At 41.2% G+C, this 18,936-nt stretch overlaps 1 long non-coding RNA gene across 1 annotated transcript; it reads left to right on the top strand.

The window, feature by feature from the left end:
• Window positions 1-3,682: 3,682 nt before the first annotated feature.
• On the top strand, window positions 3,683-15,720 carry LOC139083656 (uncharacterized). Its single transcript, XR_011540547.1, has 3 exons — window positions 3,683-3,780; window positions 5,007-5,218; window positions 15,619-15,720. It is a non-coding gene; the product is annotated as an uncharacterized lncRNA (long non-coding RNA).
• Window positions 15,721-18,936: the final 3,216 nt, after the last annotated feature.

The raw sequence follows: 18,936 nt of genomic DNA, 5'->3' as shown, positions 1-18,936 counted from the left end.
GGTCACTTTCTCGAGTTGTCTGGGCTGTCCAGCTTCAGGATGAAGGGAGAGTAAATAGGATCGATCTCTGGACTGAGTAAGTATCCTCAGATTCTTTGAACTCTGAAGGAATAGATACTTATAGAAGGTAGAACATAATTTTCTGCTGACGTGGCCAAGTGGGACTGTTACAGGCTCTTAACACCAGCCCTGATATCAGTTCCCCCACATTGAACCCAGCGTATATGGGGTTAAACTAAAACCCACCACCCCCTTTCCTGCTTCTCTAGCCCCACTCATATGTAAATACCTGTTTCTTTAATGGGAGTTACAAATTGTGAAAAGCCCAGGTGGCCTGGAGTTGGAGGCACACTAAAGTTTGGCTAATCATGTGGCCTTGAGTTTGCCAGGAAAGCCGCTGTCTCAAGAATATCAAGGAGCGGAGGCTTCCCAGACCTCAAGTCCTCGACTCCCGGCGCTCGAACCCGCCTCAAACAAGAAGACAAGACAACGGCGAAGGACGCCCACCTGCCATCCTCCTATCTCACCCTCCCCCCTGCCTTGCTGCAAGCAGCCTCTCAAGGCCAAACGCAGGCTGGTGGGAAAGCACTGAGCTGCACAAGCTACATGTTCCCCCCTCCCCTACCCAAAACCCCAAATAAAAATCCCTACCCATTCCTCATCGGGGAGCTAGCAATTTTTGAGGCATGAGCCCTTGCTTTGCTCCCTGTGCCTGGCATAGTAAAAACCTTTCCTCTTCTACTCAAGACTCTGTTCTTGTTATTTGGATTGGCATCGGGTTCAGAGACCGAACTTTCGGTTACAGGACCTTAATTGGGAAAGCACCTCTGAATGGGGAAGCAGGACACTAAGACAGGGCACCATTCAGGACGGAGAATTAGGAAACCCAGGCGCTGGATCAATAGCTCTCCTCCCAACACCTCCTGCCGTGAATAGCTTACCCACGGCTGACCGAGCACCGTCAGAGCCCACGTGCCTGAGGAGGGTACAAACTTGGCTCCAGGTGCCCAAGTAACTTCTCCAAAAAAAGGAGAAGCTGTATGAAAGTCTATGATCCTGGCCAGTTATTCATACTCTACGAAGCCCAGTGTCCTCCTTTCTGAGAGGAGAGTACTAACGTTTACTTTGGAGCTTTGTTGAAATCATACCGTGAAGATCACGGCAAATCTTAAACAGCCTAGAGATGACAGCTCCTCCTCTTCTGCCCTCCAGTTGTCTCTCCTTTCTAAACAATAAAAACAACTTGTTATAAAGTAACCAGAACAGGGGCCGGCCCGGCGGCACAGCAGTTAGGTTCACACGTTCCACTTCAGTGGCCCGGAGTTCACTGGTTCAGATCCCGGGCCCGGGTGTGGACAAGGCATCGCTTGGCAAGCCATGCTGTGGTAGGAGTCCGACATATACAGTAGAGGAAGATGGGCACGGATGTTAGCTCAGGGCCAGTCTTCCTCAGAAAAAAGAGGAGGATTGGCAGCAGTTAGCTCAGGGCTGATCTTCCTCAAAATAAATAAATAAATTAATTAATTAAATTAAATAAAGTAACCAGAACAATTAACTTGATATAAATTGAGCCCTCACCATGCACTAAAAACTATTCTAAGTGCTTATGTGTATGACCTCATGAGTCTATAAATGTAATAGACCCTGGAGAAAAATTCCAGACTTTTAATACATCACATGTGATAGCATTTTTATATAACACTCTCTTGACTAAACCACAAATCCAGGTAGACAAGAATAAGATGAGGGGGCCGGCCTGGTGGCGCAGCGGTTAAATTCGCATGTTCCTATTCTCAGTAGCCTGGGGCTCGCCGGTTTGAATCCCGGTGCGGACATGGCACCACTTGCCACACCATGCTGTGGTAGGCTTCCCACATATAAAGTAGAGGAAGATGGCATGGATGTTAGCTCAGGGCCAGGCTTCCTCAGCAAAAAAGAGGAGGACTGGCAGTAGTTAGCTCAGGGCTAATCTTCCTCAAAAAAAATAAATAAATAAGATGAGAAGATTTTATCATAGTTGACTCAACCTAATATTAGAATAAGAAATCAGAAAATTTGTTCCCTTCACAATATCTATTTATTAATTAATTTTAGAAGTTTTTGAGGAAAAAATAAACAATAAAAAGATACCACCTGGAAAGACAGCTATTAAAAATTGATCACACTAATTAAGGTAGTATGGTGTTACGGGAGAAATAGACACATAGATCAATGGAATGGAATAGAGAGTCCAAACATAGACCCACACAAATATGCTAAGTTAATTTTTTTTTTTTTTTTTTTTTTTGGTGAGGAAGATTGGCCCTGAGCTAACATCTGTTGCCGATCTTCCTCTTTTTGCTTGAGGGAGATTGTCGCTGAGCTAACATCTGTGCCAATCTTGCTCTATTTTGTATGTGGGATGCTGCCAGAGCATGGCTTGATGAGTTGTGTATTGTCTGTGCCTGGGCTCCAAACCCATGAACCCTGGGCTGCGGAAGCAGAGTGCACAAACTTAACCACCACACCACCAGGCTGGCCCCTGAGTTAATTTTTGAAAAAAGAACAAAAGCAGTTCAATGGAGGAGGGATAGCCTCTTCAGTAAATGGTGCTGGGGTAATTGGACACCCATTGGCATAAAAAAAAAAAGAACCTCAACCAAACCTCGCATCTCATGCAAAGATAAGCTCGAAATGGATCACGAATTCAAACAAAAAACTATCAAACTTGTAGAAAAGAACATAGGGGAAAATTTTTGAGATCTAGCACTGGGTAAAGAGTTCTTAGGCTTGACATAAAAAGCATAATTCATAAGAGGAAAAATAGATAAATTGGACCTCATCAAAATAAAAAACTGTTGCTGTGCAAAAGACCCTGTTCAAAGGATGAAAAGACAAATTAGAGCCTGGGAGAAAATATTTGCAAATCACTTATCAGACAAAAGCCTTTTATCTAGAATATATAAAGAACCTTCAAAACTCAACATCAAAAAAATAAATAATCCAATTAGAAAATTGGACATTGACACAGAAAAGACACCCACAGACATTTCACCCGAGAGCATATACAGATGGCAAATAAAACACATAAAAAGATTTTCAACATTATTAGCCATTAGAGAAATACAAACTAAAACTACAATGAGATAGCATTACACACATATGAAAATGGCAAAAATAAAAAACAGCAACAACACCAAATAGTGGCAAAGATGCAGAAAAACTGAATCACTCATACACTGCTGGTGGGAACATAAAATGAAACAGCCCCTCTGGAAAATAGCCTGGAAACTCCTGTCAAATTAAAAGTGGACTTACCATGTAACCCAGCAATCCACTCTTGGGTATTTATTCCAGAGAAATGTCTTATTTCCACATAAGAACTTGTACATGAATGTTCATAGCAGCTTTATCCCTAATAGCCAAAAACTATAAACTATCCAAATTTCCTTTAATGGGTGAATGGTTAAACAACCTGTGGTATGCCCACACCATGGAATACTGCTCAGCAATACAAAGGAGCAAGCTATTGATACGCACGACATCTTGGAGGAACCTCAAGGAAATCATGATGAGTGGGAAAGGCCAACCTCAAAAGCATACATACTGGATGATTCCACTTATTTAACGTTTGTGAAATAACATCATAATAGAGATGGAGAATAGAGTAGTGGTTGCCAGGGGTTAGGGATGGGAGGGAGGAGATGGGTGTGGCTGTAAAGTGGCCACAGGAAGGAGTCTTGTGGTGACGGGCACAGTCAGATATCTTGATTGTGGTGGCGGTTATCCAAGGTTCCACAGGTAACAAAATAGTGTAGGGCCACACACATGAGTCCGTGGGTAACAGGTGGAATTTAAATAAGCTCTACAGATTGTATCACCGTCAATTTCTTGACTTGATGCCGTACCGTACTTTGTAAGACACCGACACTGGAGGAGGCTGGCGGAACAGGGCATGGGACTCCTCTGTACATTTCTTTGCAAATTTCTATGAATTTATAATTATTTCAAAATAAAGAGTTAAAAAAAGCTGCTATGAGGGTTTAAAAAATGCATAATTTATTTATGATAAATAGGTTTCCCAGATATTCTGAAAAGACGTTTATATTTGTTAAACCTTTCCTGAAACTAAAACCCATTCCTTCTTTTCCCTTCTATGGAAAATCTTTCAACAGAATTATTTTGACAATTAGAAGCTAGTATGGGCAAAACAGGCCAGTGAGTAATATACTTATATGGTGGCCAAGTGTCCATAAATGAGCTGGACATTCTGTCACTTTAGGAAAAAGAAAACAATAAACTGGGCATAAAAATGTACCTTTTGGGGCCGGCTCCGCGGCCGAGTGGTTAAGCTCGCGCACTCCGCTGCGGCGGCCCAGGGTTCGGATCCTGGGCGCAGACGTGGCACTGCTCATCAGGCCACGTTGAGGCGGTGTCCCACATCCCTCAACTAGAAGGACCTGCAACTAAGATATACAACTGTGTACAGGAGGGGTTTGGGGAAATAAAGCAGAAAAAAAAAAAAAGATTGGCAGCAGTTGTTAGCCCAGGTGCCAATCTTTTTAAAAAAAAAAAAGTACCTTTTATTTTAAAAATGTTTCCTGTATGTATTGCAGGTTGCTTGGACCTCAATGCTGTTTTTATTTTTGTTTTATTTACTTAATTTGTATTTTGTTTTATGACCATAAAAAGAACAAAGATGTTGCAAAATTGGAAACAATATAGAATTGTTTTAAAAAAGAAAGTGAATTCTCCTGCCTACAAATTAAAATAGATCCTAATAAAAATACCAAGTGGTTTGAGTTTATTTTTCGAAAAGTAGTAAACTAATCCTGAAGTTCACACAGAAAAATGAGTGTGGTAATTTTAAAATACATCTATAAATTCTTTAAGAAGTGGCGCTTAATTCCCCTCTCTTTGAGTGTGGCTAGACTTACTCCTAATGAATATGACAAAGTGACAGAGTGTCATTTCTGAGACAAGGTCATGAAAGTTATGTGGCCCCCACCTTGTTTGCTTTCTTGGAGGCAGCCGGCTGCAGCATTGTGGGGACACTCAGAAAGCTCCACAGAGAGGTCCACGTGGTGAGGAACTGAGGCCTTGTGCCAAAGCCCACCAGTCCCAGTCAAGGCTTCGGGTGACTCCAGCCTCAGCTGACATCTTGACCACAAGCTCAGGAGAGACCCTGAGCCAGAAGTCCCCCGCGAGGCAGCTCCCACACTCCTGGTCCACAAGAACGGTGAGATAGCAAATGTTTACCATGTGAGTCACTAAGTTTGGGGGTTATCTGCTGTACAGCGATAGGTAACTAATATAATGAATAAGCAATAACAGCCATGAAATCTTAAAAGAAAGAATAAAGGGGGATTAATTTGATCATATAGTAAAACATATTCTCAAGCTTCAATAATTAAAACAATGTTCCTGGCTTGACTAGACACACAGATGAGAGAAATGTAATAGAAACTTTATAAATACACCTGTCCATGTGAAAATTTAGTATATGGTAAAGGCAACATTTCAAATTGATGGGAGAAAAGATGGATTATTCAATAAATGGCATTCTAACAACTGGAGAACCATCTGGAAAAATAAGTTGGATCCATACTTCGTAAAAAAATGAATTACAGATAGATCAAATACTTAAATATTAAATATCAAAAAAGCATTAAAATAAATTATGGGAGAAATCTTTTAAAAATTTCTGAGTGGGAAGGAGAAGATCCAAGATGGCGCCGTGAGTAGTCTTCTTTGTCTCTCCCCCTTCGAATCTACAACTAATTGGACATTGATCGCTTAACAAAGGATATCCATATAGCATCTCAGGACGCCTGAGAGACCCACGCTGCTATACATCAGAAGGTGGACGGACTTCCCTCCGGGAGGAGGTGGAGATAGATGAAAACTCTCCAACCCCGACCCCCGAACAGCCTAGTACCTGCAAGCGGCCTTCTTCCAGCGGACGTCCCCAGAACATCGCCACACACCAAGGGCAGGAGGGAGCGCACACCAGAGGAGCGACGGTGGAAACAGGTGACCAGAGCCCTACCTAAGTCCCCCGCAACTACACTTAAGCCCAGAGGGAAGCTCCAGAGTTACACACCAGAGGCTGCGGGGAAAACCCCTACTCGCCATTAGCGGAGAGGCCCTGCCTAGCATCCACAACGCCGGGAGGCTCCCAGAGAGAATCCCAAACGGCGCGGCAGCCCGCCAGCTGCCGCCGCCAGCTCCACTGACCGGGCTTTCACCCTGGAGGGGCTCGGGACTACCAGAGATCTCCTGGGAGAGGACTGGGGCTGGGTGGAGCTCCAGCGGCTGGCTCCGTGGCCCGGGGGGGGAAACTCCAGAGTTCCATCCGGGCAGCAGGCAAAGTCTCTACCTGCCATTAGCAGAGAGGCCCTTCCCAGTATCCACAACAGTGGGAGGCTCCCGAAAAGAATCCAAAACAGCGTGGCGGCCCGCCAGCTGCCGCCGCCGGCTCCACTGACCGGGCTTTCGCCTGGGAGGGGCTCGGGACTACCGGAGATCTCCTGGGAGAGGACTGGGGCTGGGTGGAGCTCCAGTGGCTGGCTCCGTGGCCCGGGGGGGAAACTCCAGAGTTCTGTCCGGGCAACAGGCAAAGTCTCTACCTGCCATTAGCGGAGAGGCCCTTCCCAGCATCCACAACGCCGGGAGGGTCCCGAAGAGGAGAATCCCAGGCAGGGCAGCAGCTGGCCAGCTACCACTGAACTCAAGGTCTCTGGCTATCCCCCAGACAGGGCAAGGGGCTCCCCGAGATCCTAGGGGAGAGGACTGGGGCTGGGTGGAGTTCCAGCGACCCAGCTCCGTGGCCCAGGGGGAAACTCTACAGTCTCACAGCAGCCTCAGCGATAGCCTCTGCACAGCACTAGTAGAGAGCACCCACCTGGCAACCACAAGGCTGGAAGACCCCGGGACAAAAGTAGCATAGCTAGGTAAGCTAACCACAGACTGCAGAAGATGCCCATAGCTCTGCTGTGACCCATAGTGGACAAGTGAGATTTTGTGGGCGCCGACAGTGACAGAGATGCAAATATAAGTGATCCTGCCCCTGGCCACTGGGAAAACCCATAACACCACTGCAGACCCTAAGGAGGGAGCACGTCTAGGTGGTCTGCAACAGTAGGCACCAGCAGCCTGAAGCCCCCTTGTGACGGCCCCCACAGCTGAAGAGGGAACCCACAGGATCACTGTGACTGCGAGGAGGGGCCCAGGCCCAGTTAGCAACAGCTGATAGGGTTCCTGGTTGGTGCAGAATAAACAGCTGCTCCCCCACCACACCAGTAGAAACAAGTGGAAGCAGTAACTAAACTCTATCTCTATGCGGAGGCACAAATCTACACCATCAAGCAATATGAAAAAATATATTAAATCTCCAGAACAGAAGGAAAATGACAAACACACAGAAAACAATCCCAAAGACAATGAAATATATAACCTAAATGATGATGACTTCAAAACAGCCATCATTAGAAAACTCAATGAGTTAAAAGAGAATTCAGATAGACAACTCAACGAGTTCAGGAGCTATGTCACAAAAGAGTTCGATACTATAAAGAAGAACCAAACAGAAATACTGGAAATGAAGAACACAATAGAGGAGATTAAGAAAAATCTAGATGCACTGAACAGTAGGGCCGATAATATGGAGGAAAGAATTAGCAATTTGGAAGCCAGGAATATAGAAATGCTGCAGGCAGAGGAGGAGAGAGAACTAAGACTAAAAAGAAATGAAGAAACTCTCCGAGAATTATCTGACGCAATTAGGAGATGCAACCTAAGGATTATAGGTATACCAGAGGGAGAAGAGCGGGAGAAGGGGGCAGAAAGCCTATTCAAAGAAATAATGGCTGAGAACTTCCCAAACCTGGGGAGGGAGATGGAACTTCATGTGACAGAAGCCAATAGATCTCCAAACTTTATCAATGCAAGTAGACCAACCCCAAGGCATATAGTAGTGAAGCTAGCAAAAGTCAACCACAAGGAGAGAATACTAAGGGCAGCCAGGCAGAAGAAATTAACCTACGAAGGAACCCCTATCAGGCTATCAGCAGATTTCTCAGCAGAAACTTTACAGGCTAGAAGAGAGTGGAATGATATATTCAAAAATCTGAAGGACAAAAACCTGCAGCCGAGAATTCTCTACCCAGCGAAAGTATCCTTCAAATATGATGGAGAAGTAAAAATTTTCCCAGATAAACAAAAATTAAGGGAGTTCATTGCCACAAAACCTCCTCTTCAAGAAATGCTCAGGGAAACCCTCATTCCTCAAAAGTCAAAAAAAGGAAAGGGGCTACAAAACCAAGAGCAAAGGAGATAAGTAGAAGGACAACAACAGAGAGTAGCAGCTCTCCATCAGAACAGATTAAACCATGGGACAAGAAACAAAGGAAACTGAAGAAAACCGCAAAACAAGACATAAAATGGCAGCGGTAGGCCCCCACATTTCAATAATCACTCTAAATGTAAATGGATTGAACTCTCCAATCAAAAGACACAGAGTGGCAGGATGGATCAAAGAACAAGACCCAACAATATGCTGCCTCTAGGAAACACACCTCAGCCCCAAAGACAAACACAGACTCAGAGTGAAGGAATGGAAGACAATACCCCAAGCTAATAATGAACAAAAGAAAGCAGGTGTCGCTATACTAATATCAGACAAAGTAGACTTCAAAGCAAAACAGATAAAGAAAGACAAAGAGGGACAGTATATAATGATAAAAGGGACTCTCCACCAAGAAGACATAACACTTATAAATATATACGCACCCAACACAGGAGCACCAAAATTTGTAAAGCAACTCTTAACAGAACTAAAAGAAGACATCAACAACAATACAATAATAGTAGGGGACCTCAACACTCCATTAACACCAATGGATAGAACATCCAGACAGAAAATCAACAAGGAAATTATAGAATTGAATGAAAAATTAGACCAGATGGACTTAATAGATATATATAGAACACTTCATCCAAAAACAGCAGGCTACACATTCTTCTCAAGTGCGCATGGAACATTCTCAAGAATAGACCATATTTTGGGAAACAAAGCAAGCATCAATAAATACAAGAGAGTTGAAATAATATCAAGCATCTTTTCTGATCATAATGCTGTGAAACTAGAAATCAACTACAAGAATAAAGCAGAGAAAGGTGCAAAAATGTGGAGACTAAACAACACGCTACTGAACAAAGAATGGATTATTGAAGAAATTAAAGAAGAAATCAAATATTATCTGGAGACAAATGAAAATGAGAACACGTCATACCAAATCATTTGGGATGCAGCAAAAGCAGTCCTAAGAGGGAAATTCATTTCAATACAGGCTCACCTCACTAAACAAGAAAAAGCTCACATAAGCAACCTCAAACGACACCTAACAGAATTAGAAAAAGAAGAACAAACAAAGCCCAGAGTCAGTAGAAGGAGGGAAATAATAAAAATAAGTGCAGAAATAAGCAATATTGAAGCAAAAAAGACAGTAGAAAGGATCAATGAAACAAAGAGTTGGTTCTTCGAAAAAATTAACAAAATCGACAAACCCTTAGCCAGACTCACCAAGAAAAGAAGAGAGAAATCTCAAATAAATAAAATTAGGAATGAGAGAGGAGAAATCACAACAGATACCAAAGAAATACAAGGGATCATAAGAGAATACTATGAAAAACTATAGCCAACAAACTAAACAACCTAGAAGAAATGGACAAATTCCTGGACTCTTACAACCTCCCCAAACTGAACCAGGAAGAAATGGAGAATCTGAATAGGCCAATCACAAGTAAAGAAATAGAAACAGTAATCAAAAACCTCCCCAAAAGTAAGAGTCCAGGACCAGATGGCTTCTCTGGAGAATTCTACCAAACATTCAAAGGAGATTTAATACCTATCCTTCTCAAACTATTCCAGAAAATTGAGGAAGATGGAGTACTCCCTAACACATTCTATGAAGCCAACATCACTCTGATCCCCAAACCTGACAAGGACAACACAAAGAAGGAGAACTACAGGCCGATATCACTGATGAACATACATGCAAAAATCCTCAACAAAATTTTGGCAAACCGATTACAGCAATACATCAAAAAGATTATACACCATGATCAAGTGGGATTTATACCAGGGACACAGGGATGATTCAACATCCGCAAGTCAATCAACGTGATACACTACATTAACAAAATGAGAAACAAAAACCACACGATCATCTCAATAGATGCAGAGAAAGCATTTGACAAGATCCAACACCCATTTATGATAAAAACCTTCAACATAATAAAGGCCATATATGACAAACCCACAGCCAACATCATACTCAACGGACAAAAACTGAAAGCCATCCCTCTGAGGACAGGAACAAGACAAGGGTGCCCACTTTCACCACTCTTATTCAAGATAGTACTGGAGGTGTTGGCCAGAGCAATCCGGCAGGAAAAAGAAATAAAACGAATCCAAACAGGCAATGAAGAAGTAAAACTCTCGCTGTTTGCAGACGACATGATCTTATATACAGAAAACCCCAAAGAATCCATAGGAAAACTATTAGAAACAATCAACAGCTACAGCAAAGTTGCAGGGTATAAAATCAACATACATAAATCAGTAGCATTTCTATACACTAACAATGAACCAACAGAAAAAGAACTCAAGAACTCAATCCCATTCACGATTGCAACGAAAAGAATAAAATACCTTGGGATAAATTTAACCAAGGAAGTGAAAGACTTATACAATGAAAACTACAAGACTTTCTTGAAAGAAATTGATGACGACATAAAGAGATGGAAAGACATTCCATGCACATGGATTGGAAGAATAAACATAGTTAAAATGTCCATACTACCTAAAGCAATCTACAGATTCAACGCTATCCCAATCAGAATCCCAAGGACATTCTTTACAGAAATTGAACAAAGAATCCTAAAATTCATATGGGGCAGCAAAAGACCACGAATTGCTAAAGCAATCCTGACAAAAAAGAACAAAACAGGAGGCATCACAATCCCTGACTTCAAAACATACTACAAAGCTACAGTGATCAAAACAGCATGGTACTGGTACAAAAACAGGTGCACAGATCAATGGAACAGAATTGAAAGCCCAGAGATAAAACCACACATCTATGGACAGCTAATCTTCGACAAAGGAGCTGAGGGCCTACAATGGAGGAAAGAAAGTCTCTTCAACAAATGGTGCTGGGAAAACTGGACAGCCACATGTAAAAGAATGAAAATTGACCATTCTTTTTCACCAGTCACAAAAATAAACTCAAAATGGATCAAAGACCTAAAGATTAGGCCTGAAACAATAAGTCTTCTAGAAGAGAATATAGGCAGTACACTCTTTGACATCAGTTTCAAAAGAATCTTTTTGGACACTATAACTCCTCAGTCAGATGAGGGAAACAATAGAAAGAATAAACAAATGGGACTTCATCAGACTAAAGAGCTTCTTCAAGGCAAGGGAAAAGAGGATTGAAACAAAAAAAACAGCCCACTAATTGGGAAAAAATATTTACAAGCTACTTATCTGACAAAGGATTAATCTCCATAATATACAAAGAACTCACGCAGCTTAACAACAAAAAAACAAACAACCTGATCAAAAAATGGGCAGGGGACATGAACAGACATTTCTCCAAAGAAGATATAAGTATGGTCAATAGACACATGAAAAGATGCTCATCATCACTAATCATCAGGGAAATGCAAATCAAAACTACACTAAGATATCACCTTACACCCGTTAGATTGGCAAAAATATCCAAAACCAAGAGTGACAAATGTTGGAGAGGTTGTAGAGAAAAAGGAACGCTCATACACTGTTGGTGGGAATGCAAACTAGTGTAGCCACTATGGAAAACAGTATGGAGATTTCTCAAAAAGTTAAAAATAGAAATACCCTATGACCCAGCTATCCCACTATTGGGTATCTATCCTAAGAACCTCAAATCAGCAATCCCAAGAGTCCCATGTACCCCTATGTTCATGGCAGCATTATTTACAATAGCCAAGACGTGGAAGCAACCCAAATGCCCAGAAACTGACAGCTGGATAAAGAAGATATGGTATATATACACAATGGAATACTACTCAGCCATAAAAAAGGACCAAATTGTTCCATTCGCATCAACATGGATGGACCTTGAGGGTATTATGTTAAGTGAAATAAGCCAGACAGAGAAAGACAAACTCTATATGACTCCACTTATAGGTGGAAGTTAACATATAGACAAGGAGAACCGATTGGTGGTTACCAGGGAAAAGGGGGGGTGGGGGGAGGGCACAAAGGGTGAAGTGGTGTACCCACAACATTACTAACAATAATGTACAACTGAAATCTCACAACGTTGTAATCTATCATAATCTTAATTAAAAAAAAAAACAGGGATGAGAAAAAAAATTTCTGAGTGGAAACTCAAAAGCCTTAGAATAAAAGATTGATAAATTTGATCACACGCACTTTCTGCACGGCAAAAACATAACGAACAAAGACAAATGACAAACTGGGAAAAATATTTGCTGCTCATACCACAGATAAAGCACTTCCCTTCCTAATTCATGAAGAGCTATAAATCAGTAAGAAAAAGACCAACAACCCTATGAAAAAATGAGTAACAGACAACTGTCAAAAAATATATATACACGGCTTTTAAACATAGGAAAAGATGCTTAATGACACTCATAATACAAGAAATGTGAAATAAAACTACAGAGTGATATTGCTTTTGATCTGTCAGATCAGCAAAGATGAAAAGGCTTGATAGAAGCCTCTGTGGGCTCTGGGACCGAGAAACGCTGTGCCTTCTTGCTGGGAGAGTAAATTGCTACAGTCTCTACGGGATCATTTCGGCACTTTTGTTATTTGTCCAAACTACAAATTTACTCAGCACATCCATTTCTAGGATTTTATCTCATCAATACAGTCTCACATGTGTAAAACGAGGTATGTCTAAAGTTATTCTCTGCAGCATTTTTTTTAAATAGCAAAAGATTACGAAAGCTTAAATTCATTTAAAGGGAACTGGTTAAATAAATTACGTCACACACATACAATGAGATAATATGTAGTCATAAAAAAAGATTAAGGAATTTAATTATATACAGATATAGTATATCTGCAAGATACATCTAAACACTAAAAGGTAAGATGCAGAGGCTTTAATACTGTGGGAGGCGAAAGAGACTTCACTGAAATAACCCAACCAGGCACTAAACAAATAAACGATCAAATGATAAGAATAAGGAGTCCTGGAGGAGGTGGGGGACCAGCACCCAGAGTTACTACAATATATTATCTAAAGTGTCCCGTTTCCAACAAACATTGGCAAATATATTACACAGCACAAAGGAGGTGGGTGGGAGCAAAGCTGTACTGAGCTCAGGAAAGGACACAGACGGTGACGTGATATTTAACAAAGTGCTGCTGGGTTTGCAGCAACACTAGAGGTAACACGCATAACACCACCAGCACAGGGCGAAGAGAAGAGGGCTGCTCGGGAGCCACATTTCCATATACATTCCCATATACCACTGGGAGTAAGGTGGTACAAATCCACAGCTGATTTTGGTAAATTAAGACATATTTGGTAAAAACTAGAGCAACTACTAAAAAAATAACAAAATATCAAAAAATCGTGGAAGAAATAAAATGCTACATTAGAAAAATTCACTTAATACAAAAAAAAGCAGTAAAGGAAGAATAATGGAACAAAAAAGACATGGGACATAGAAAACAAACGGTAAAATGGCGGATGTAAGCCCAGCTATATCAGTAATGATGCTAATGCGGACGGACAAGAGAGGAATTAACACCAATTCTTCACAAACTCTTCGAAACAATAGAAGAAGAAACAGTTTCAACCCATTTTATGAGGCCAGTATTACCCCGATACCAAAATCAGACAAAGACATCACAAGAAAACTGTAGAACAATATTTCTTACGAATATGGACGCAGAACTCCTCAACAAAATACTAGCAAATTGATATAGCAACACGTAAAAAGAATTATACACCACGACCTAAGAAGATTTATCCCAGGAATGCTAAGTTGGTTTAACATCTGAAAATCAATGTAATATATCACATCAATAGAATAAAAAACAAAAACCACATGATCATCTCAATAGATGCAGAAAAAGCATTTGAAAGAATCCAACAAAAAGACACCTGACCATGTACGTATATGATTAGGGCCCCTCGGAGGGCCTTGTGAAGGGCCCATGCGAGTGAGGGGCCCCAAAGCTTAGACTTCATTAGCTTCATGGTAAATCTGCCTGCGAACACTGCACATGGTATAAAATTCAAACGGTACAAAAGGATCACACAACATAAAGTTTCTTCCAAACATGCCCCTCAGCCACCAGTTCTCTTCCCTAATAACACGTTTACATGCTCACATGTTTTTGTGAAATTTTTAAAATGAGACATGTTAACCTCAAACAGCTAATCTTCCCTCTCCAAATTCCCCTCCACTCGCTTCCCCTTCTGTGAGATGTGTCGGGGAGGGAGAAGGGGAATCTGGCTGTAAACACTTGTAGGATACGGCTAAGGGAAAGCAGACTCAAGGGACACGTTCAGTTTGGGTTAAGCGGATGGCAATCCCATCCACGTACAGTTAAATTATCGCCAGTTGGCCTGGTGTAGAAATGACTTCCAGAAATTCTCTTATTATCCACTGTGTGCATTCATCCTGCATTGTGATAAGATGGTACGGGGATGGAACTCATATTGCACAATGAACAGGTCCTACCAAACTCGGGGCCACCCATGGATGGGGCGGGAGAGAAACACGGTTTGAAGTCTACAGAGTCACAAGACCATCCGGGGAAATTTTTTCCAGTTGTCGAATAAAACCATAAGTGGAGAAGGAGCTTCTTGTCAACGCACAGTCAAAACAGAAGCTCTTTCCTATCAGAAACGTACTCAATGCTCCAAATATCACTTGTCACTTTTAAAACTTTAAAAAAAAATGGTTTCTGGACCTTGTATCAAATTTTCTAGTTGTTTTCTACCTGTAACTTTAGAAATATTTGCCTAAATGTTTTCCTATCACTTTCATAAATTATTCCATTTCAAAATTCTTTATTATCTTTAAATAATATACAAAAAAGCCATTTTAATTCCATTTTTGTGCCTCATATCAATATTGATCCTTACACCATCCCTCACCACTCCCATCCCCAAAGTAGCACGTATCAGAGATGTCTGCTATATTAAATGTTTGGTAACAAAAACTAAGGTTGTAATGTCATGGCACGGGAGTGTCAAAATATTTGTAACAGAACAGCTTGCTTTATTCCAGGCAAAGGGAGCAGCACAATGTAAAGATGAGAAGACTTTAAACAGCTTAATTCATTTCATGAATGCAAGTATTTTACACGGCTAGAACGTAGGACGCAAAGGGGGCACAGCAGAGAAGAGATGGGAGTGTAGGAGAGTCAGATGATGAGGGTCAGGCTAAGGAGTTTCAGTTTTGTCCTATAATGTTCTTAATTAGGTACTACCATCAGGAGTTCCATGAAACACTGTGAAACTCTATGCAGAATACTGTACGTGCATATGCACATTTTCTAGGGAGAGAGTCCATAATTTTCACTGTCTTTGATTCCCAAAGGTTATTATGATTGCGACTGCCTTGAGCAACCATTGAAGAGGAAGTTCCACGGTTCATTCACTCGAAGGCTTTACTCCATGCCAGGGACTGCGCTTCCCTGGGTAAAGCGTGGGGATGATCTGGAAAAGGGGGAGGCTGGGATATAGTCACGGGAGGGCAATGCACAGGCTTTGGCAGGTGTCACTCTCAGTTTTCTAACTTAGATAAATGAGGATGCTGTTACCAAGATGTAGTATCATCACCAAGAGAGAGGAATAGATTTGGGTGTAAATATTATGAGCTCAGTTTGGGACATGTTGATTTGAGTAGCCTGTGGGATTTCAAAGTGAAGATGTTTCTAGCAGGATCTGGAAAGCGAGAAGTCTGGGATGGAAGCAAACATCTGAGGGTCATTATGAGCTGGAGTTGAAACTACAAGAGGAGATGAGATCTCCTAGAGAAATTCAGAAGAAAAGCAGGCTAAAGAAGTACCCTGGGAAACACCCTTTGAAGCCAGTCAGATTATTATCAAGAATTATCAAGACAGATTGAGAAAGACTGAGCAGAAAAGTGTATAAATGAGGAGAACAGGGTGTCACAGAGGTGAGAAATTGAATTTGCAATTGGAAAGCAACTGGTGATCTCTGTTGGCTCAGTTTGGGGGCCTGACGGTGGTAGAAGCCAGACTGCAACGATCTGAAGAGAGAAGGGGAAGTGAGGGGGGAAAAGATTGTACCTACTGTTCTTTTTTTCTATGTTAGCTTTATTGAGATATGAGTTACATTCAAAATTCACTCATTTTAAGTGCAGTTTGAAGAGTATTGACGAATGTAAACACCTGATTAACTACCACCACAATGAAAATACAACATTTGCATCACCCCAAAGGCTTCCTGTGCCCCTTCTAGACCTGGCCCCAGGTCCCACTGCCCTGCTCCCTGTTGCTATAGATAATTTTTCCTTTCCTAGAATTTCCTAAAGGTGAAATCACACAGTATATACACTTGCTTCTGGATTCTTTAGTTGAGCTCGGCACATCTTTATGATTTGTCCATGTTAATGAACGTATTCCTAGTTCATTACTTTTTCTCGCTAAGCAGTACCCTATTGTATGGATACACCATAATTTATCCATTCACCTATTGGTGGACGTTTGGATTGTTCCCATTGTTTAGTTATGGTGAATAAAACTGTTATGAAAATTTATATTCAAGTCTTGGGGTGGATATATATTTTCATTCCTTTAGGAGGAGAATTGCCGGATCCTGTGGTAAGTGTCTGTTTATGACAAAGTGCTAAGTTGTTTTTCAAAGTGTTTGTACCATTTTACATACCCAACAGCAGTTCGAGCTCCACCACACTTAAGTACTGTCAGACTTTAAAATTTTAGCCATTCCAATGTGTGTACTATAGTATCACATTGTGGTTTTAATTTCCCTAATAACTAATGATGTTAAACATCTTTTCATGTGTTTATTTGTCATTCATATGTCTACTTTTGTGAATTACACGTTTGAATCTTTTGCCCACTTTAAAATTGTGGTAGTTACTATTGAGTAGAGTTTTAAAAAAATATTCTGGATAATAATCGTTTGTCAGATAAATGTATTGTGAATGTTTTCTCCTGTGGCTTCCCTTTTTGTTTTTTTAAACAGTATCTTTCAAGCAGCAGACATTCTTAAGTCCAATTTATCAATATTTTCTTTTATGGCTTGTGTTTTCTGTGTCCTATTTTAAAAATCTATGCTTATCCTAAAGTTTAAGAGATTTTCTTCTATGTACTCTCCTAGAAGCTTTACAGTTTTAGCTTTTATATTTAGGTCTAGGATGTATTGCAGGTTAATTTTCATGTATGATATGAGATGAGAGTTGAAGATCACTTTTTTTCTTAGGGGTGTCTTGTTACTCCAGCGTTATTTGTTGGAAAGACTCTTTTCCTCACTGAATTTCCTTGGCACTTTTGTCAAACAATTGACCATGTAGGTATAGATCTCTTTCTAACTTCTCTGCTTTGTTCCATTGATCTACATGTCTAATCTTACGCCATTACCACACCATCTGATTACAGTAAATCTTGAAATCGAGATGCATCAGCGTGTGTCCCGCACCAAGTACACCTTGACATCAGGTAGTACAGCTCTCCGGGTGTTCGTTGGCTGGCCTCTGGCTTCACTCTACAAATGCACGGCTTGGTATTCAGTAAAGACTCAAGATCCTTACGCAGATTTCTGGAGCTGTTTTTCTGGGCATCATCTTCTCTGGAACTCTGAGCTGCTTCTTGCAGCCTGGCTCCCTGATGTCCAATCTCAACATGGGATTATCTCAATTCTGCTTGGGATCCTTCTACCTGTGCTGCATCCAGAATGTGCCTCGAGGCAGAAACTGAGGCCGTGACAGAGTTCAGTTCGTCTGTTTCCCTCTCTCAGGATCACAGTCCTGGGCTGCTTGTTGTCTAATGTCTCAAAACAGTCGCTTTTAAATATTTGTCCAATTTCCTTGTTTTTTATGGAAGGAGGGTAAATCCATATTCTGTTATTCCATCATGGACAGAACTGTATCGTCTGTTCTTACCTTAAAACGGAAGGACAGAAGATCTTAACTATCAGAAGAGCCATTTGAGAGGCATCACCCTGTAGGCAGTAACTGAAAATGCTGAAGTAGGTGAGTCTCCTGGAGCACAGAGCACCAGCAGGAAGGGCAGAGCTGTGAGTGTGTCAGTGAAAAGAGCAGCTGGAAGAGGCCCAGGATTGGGGGTTATTTTTCTCTGTTTCTTTAACACGGGAGAAAAAATAAGCATGTGAGTTGAATGACTGCTCTCAAAGCTTCAGAAGCTGATCTGAGCATAAACTAAAATTTTAAGTGAGAGTTTGAACAATGGCATCCCATGGGCCAATAGGACACATAGATATCCTTTGTTTGGCCAGCAGTGTTTGTTTTTTAAAATTTCAATTTGTCCCTAAAATTTAAAAATCTGAGATTTCATATAAAAATCTGAAATTTCCCGCTTTTCTCAAAGAATTAGAACATGTACCATTACTGGGTCTTGTAGAAACAAGACAGTCCTTTAGACGGACCATGTGCTCTCGAGTTTGCCCCTCCCTGTCACCCCCGCTGGCCTTCTCTCATTGACCTCACCTATCGGTTCCATGAACGCATTTGGATTTGTGTCCTCTGCATTAATAAATGGTTATCTACTAAGCAATTTTAAATTTACTAAGTCAATTTAAGTAATTTTAGGGGCTTTGTGGAAATCATTAAGGATGTCCACAAATATTCCAGTTTTCCTCTTCCTTATAGGAATGTGGCAGAATTACACTTCCCACCCATGTTAAATGTAGA

The sequence above is a fragment of the Equus przewalskii genome, chromosome 5 (assembly GCF_037783145.1).
Source record: "Equus przewalskii isolate Varuska chromosome 5, EquPr2, whole genome shotgun sequence".
Taxonomy (NCBI): domain Eukaryota; kingdom Metazoa; phylum Chordata; class Mammalia; order Perissodactyla; family Equidae; genus Equus; species Equus przewalskii.
This window is presented reverse-complemented; position numbering and strand designations above follow the sequence as displayed.